We start from the raw sequence: 5,309 nt of genomic DNA on the forward strand, positions 1-5,309 counted from the left end.
ATAAATATTTATCAATTTGCTGAAAATCACTTACCGATGGAAAGATATTTTTTCATTGTTTTCATCCAAAACTCCCATTCGACTAGTAATAGCCAGTAGCTAAACATACAATAGTCATTTTAGCACACTGACAAATAAAAAGAAACACTATACACTTTATATTTTCTAAATATTTCGTTAAAAACACTTGACGCACTGAGCCCACCAGCTGGTTGGAAAACAAACTGACTGCCGGCGCGCTACGTTTGAAGACAGTGCAGATACTCTATCGCTATCTCAATCTGACTTATGCTGTTATTGACTAAGAGTAAGTAGATTAGAAAATATGTATTTTGTTCTGCCTCAATATAAGAACTCTATAGGTTTATTCCTCTGAGGTCGTGCACATCCAGCAAGATAATAATAATAATTATTGACGTACGTCAACGCTATTCACTGTCGTTTTGCGTCGTGCATCGTGTATGACCTTGGCGGGACGTACAGCGTCTTATTCACGGTCAATCCCCGACGTACGTCGGCTCAAGGCCGCGGTGCTGGATGTATCCTACTGACGATCGTGCGCGCATCAAGCATGGCTAGGGTTGCCAACTTTTATTTGAAGAAATAGAGTATATCTGATTTTAAAGGAGGTAAATAAAGAGTAAATATATATTTTTAAAAATGTTTTTTTTTTGTACTTTTTGCAGTAACTAAGAATTTTTCATTATTTTTAAATGAATTATATGAATCCAAACATTTCAAATCTAAATTTATATATTTCAAGAGCTCATTTTTAATTAATTTTTAATGAAGCTCGGTTTCTCTCTTCCCGCCACTTCACATTCATGACCGAAAAGACTCTTTCAGTAAATGCTAAAGTGGCGGGAACAGAGAGTAGCTAATCATTTTTTTTTAAACAAACAAATTCGTCAAGATATTTTTTTTAAATAAATTGCCATTTTTCTGCAGTGGACTTTTGCATAAAATCTGTGTTATTCAACAATTCGCCTTGGAGTTCTTTTAAAATAATAACTTCTGAATATAAACTGTCCATGTGTACAAGGTTGATCCAAAAGTAATGATAATTGGGATTTCCTGTGTATAAAAAAAAATCATATCAATAGGCCACGTTTCCAAGTATTTACATTAATTTCTGTTGGCAACACTAATCTGCTGTACGTCCGCGCTATTCACTGTCCATCTGCACGACGTTCGCGGTGGTGGGGGTGCTTGCTGGATGAAAAGTTGGTCGTGCACATCCAGCAAGATAATAATAATAATTATTGACGTACGTCAACGCTATTCACTGTCGTTTTGCGTCGTGCATCGTGTATGACCTTGGCGGGACGTACAGCGTCTTATTCACGGTCAATCCCCGACGTACGTCGGCTCAAGGCCGCGGTGCTGGATGTATCCTACTGACGATCGTGCGCGCATCAAGCATGGCTAGGGTTGCCAACTTTTATTTGAAGAAATAGAGTATATCTGATTTTAAAGGAGGTAAATAAAGAGTAAATATATATTTTTAAAAATGTTTTTTTTTTGTACTTTTTGCAGTAACTAAGAATTTTTCATTATTTTTAAATGAATTATATGAATCCAAACATTTCAAATCTAAATTTATATATTTCAAGAGCTCATTTTTAATTAATTTTTAATGAAGCTCGGTTTCTCTCTTCCCGCCACTTCACATTCATGACCGAAAAGACTCTTTCAGTAAATGCTAAAGTGGCGGGAACAGAGAGTAGCTAATCATTTTTTTTTAAACAAACAAATTCGTCAAGATATTTTTTTTAAATAAATTTCCATTTTTCTGCAGTGGACTTTTGCATAAAATCTGTGTTATTCAACAATTCGCCTTGGAGTTCTTTTAAAATAATAACTTCTGAATATAAACTGTCCATGTGTACAAGGTTGATCCAAAAGTAATGATAATTGGGATTTCCTGTGTACATAAAAATCAAAAATAACCGTTTCTTGCTTGCTCATGTACTCACTAAGTTATCACAAAAAAATCATATCAATAGGCCACGTTTCCAAGTATTTACATTAATTTCTGTTGGCAACACTAATCTGCTGTACGTCCGCGCTATTCACTGTCCATCTGCACGACGTTCGCGGTGGTGGGGGTGCTTGCTGGATGAAAAGTTGGTCGTGCACATCCAGCAAGATAATAATAATAATTATTGACGTACGTCAACGCTATTCACTGTCGTTTTGCGTCGTGCATCGTGTATGACCTTGGCGGGACGTACGTCAAGATGGACCGTAAATAAGACGCTTTATTTACGGTCCATCTTGACGTAAGCGTCTTAAGCGTCTTATTTACGGTCCATCTTGACGTACGTCCCGCCAAGGTCATACACGATGCACGACGCAAAACGACAGTGAATAGCGTTGACGTACGTCAATAATTATTATTATTATCTTGCTGGATGTGCACGACCAACTTTTCATCCAGCAAGCACCCCCACCACCGCGAACGTCGTGCAGATGGACAGTGAATAGCGCGGACGTACAGCAGATTAGTGTTGCCAACAGAAATTAATGTAAATACTTGGAAACGTGGCCTATTGATATGATTTTTTTGTGATAACTTAGTGAGTACATGAGCAAGCAAGAAACGGTTATTTTTGATTTTTATGTACACAGGAAATCCCAATTATCATTACTTTTGGATCAACCTTGTACACATGGACAGTTTATATTCAGAAGTTATTATTTTAAAAGAACTCCAAGGCGAATTGTTGAATAACACAGATTTTATGCAAAAGTCCACTGCAGAAAAATGGAAATTTATTTAAAAAAAATATCTTGACGAATTTGTTTGTATAAAAAAAAAAAATGATTAGCTATATACTCTCTGTTCCCGCCACTTTAGCATTTACTGAAAGAGTCTTTTCGGTCATGAATGTGAAGTGGCGGGAAGAGAGAAACCGAGCTTCATTAAAAATTAATTAAAAATGAGCTCTTGAAATATATAAATTTAGATTTGGAATGTTTGGATTCATATAATTCATTTAAAAATAATGAAAAATTCTTAGTTACTGCAAAAAGTACAAAAAAATACATTTTTAAAAATATTTATTTACTCTTTATTTACCTCCTTTAAAATCAGATATACTCTATTTCTTCAAATAAAAGTTGGCAACCCTAGCCATGCTTGATGCGCGCACGATCGTCAGTAGGATACATCCAGCACCGCGGCCTTGAGCCGACGTACGTCGGGGATTGACCGTGAATAAGACGCTTAAGACGCTTTGTCAGTAGTATTCATAGAGGAATAATGTATAGGTAGTATTCAGGGGGGGCACACTCGGAACTGTCATGTAAACGCATAGACGACAGCGACGCGGGCGGTGAGTGGTATAACTAAAATTAAAAAAAAGCCGCCATCTTGTAATGATGTGCGACTGTCATTGTCAACCATAGTTGTCAACTCTCCTGGCTTTCGGTTCGGACGGACGTTGATGCGATTTCGAGGTTATCTCATTTGTTTTTGTTAAATATATCTGGTTATCTTTTAAGTTTTTGTTTTTGTTAAGTTTTGTTTTGTTATTTTGTTACTTGTTTTATTGTTGTTAACTGTTGTGAACGTTGTGATCATGAGTTTTCAACGGAGGAGATTTTGCGTTTTTCGGTGTGCCGCTTTAGGTAAGTTATAATAATAAATACTAATTGCTTATACAGTGTAAACCTCATGTGTAATTGTATAGCGTCGAAATCACTATACTCTGGCTGGTTTTCCGTACAATGAGTGTAACCTAGCACTATATTGCGTAGCATCACACCGTCACACAATAACGATAAAAATGCGTTATTAATTAAGTAAATTAGTAAGGAACTGCAATAGACATAGATTTTTTGTTTTGTTATTTAGCCTGTAATAAACTGCTGTTGCCTGTTGGCATCATAGAACCGCAGATTAAGAAATTCGTTCATATGTTTACAAATTGGGATTGCTATGCTTGCACAGGTAGACTCGTAATCTGTTTTTGGGTATTATTAATGCAAGATGAGAATTTGATTTGTGTGCCATTAGCACAACAGTATGAATAACTCAAAGTCAATATTGAAGTTGGGGCACTTAGAGTAGAATAGAATATTTATTAAAACTTTACAATTTATAATAGCGCTTGTTGTCTGATAGGTCCCAAACTAGGCGGAGCCTGTATCTTGGGACCTTATAAATAACAATAAAATATTTACAAAGCAGCGTAATCATTTCGACTATTGTGTAAACCAGATTTTTCCTCTGAAATGTTTCCTTCTGGCTTCTTAATGATGCATGATACCACTGCTAGTTGTGAGAACAACATACCCAACTGTTAGGGTGGCAGGAAATTAGTCCATCACTCAATATTGCTATTAGGTATATCAAATTGGCGTAAAAATACTACTTTCGAGCAAAGCTTCATGAGCACTTGCTGTTTACCACGTTTTTGTGGTAGACATATTGTAGATTGAATTCAACACCCCATATAATACATTCATTCATGTGTACCATGGCTAAGATTTAAATTCCCAAATGCATAAAATGACTGGACAGTGCAAAAAGCATCATCATAACCAAATCTGCAAGCAAAACCTATGTCAAATATGGCACTACCATTAATATATGATCTTTCAATTAACATACTTCAGCACTGTAACACATAAACTGTAAACATATACCAAATATATACATAAAAGAATTTTATATAGTTATTATTAACTAAACAAAGTTATAATAAAAATAAGATGAGGCATGAACATTGAACATGTGATGTTTTCAGATGAGCGAGGTGTTCCACTTCACCAGTTCCCAAATCCCAATAAGCGGTCTGACTTATTTGCTGCTTGGGTATCAGCTGCTGGTGACTATCTCAAGGAAAATGATCCTATGCGGATATTCAAGAATAGAAGAATTTGTGATCAACATTTTGATCCTTCAACTAAAATATCTGGACGTCGTCTTATTTGGTCAGCCGTGCCGACAATTAAATTGCATTGTAAGTAAAACTTGTTTTCATTTCTTTAGATATATTTTTGAACTATTTTTTGGTACTTTAAGTCTGCCATGATCAATGACATAATTATAGGGTGGCAGGGCTGGCAAAATGCCACAGGCCTCCGACCCAAGAGGGCCAGGCCTAAGAAGTCACTAGCTCAGAAATATTTGTGACGATCTTTACTGATAGGGCCCCATCAAAAGAATGTGCCCCTCATTTTGCACCAGTATAGAACTTTAGAATATTCAGTGGTCTAGTTGGCTTTATTGTTACATAATAATACTGTTGCAATTTTACATTACAGGTATACGGCAGTCAATAGCAAGTATTGTAGAGACT

General features: G+C 36.0%; 1 pseudogene; it reads right to left on the minus strand.

Annotated features, from left to right (window-relative positions):
• Positions 1 to 4,209: 4,209 nt before the first annotated feature.
• Positions 4,210 to 4,473, minus strand: LOC149487806 (small ribosomal subunit protein uS8A-like; annotated as a pseudogene).
• Positions 4,474 to 5,309: the final 836 nt, after the last annotated feature.

Source organism: Colias philodice, chromosome 6 (genome assembly GCF_061535455.1).
Source record: "Colias philodice isolate Cphi_HAF_F1 chromosome 6, ilColPhil1 Martin Lab GWU primary, whole genome shotgun sequence".
Taxonomy (NCBI): domain Eukaryota; kingdom Metazoa; phylum Arthropoda; class Insecta; order Lepidoptera; family Pieridae; genus Colias; species Colias philodice.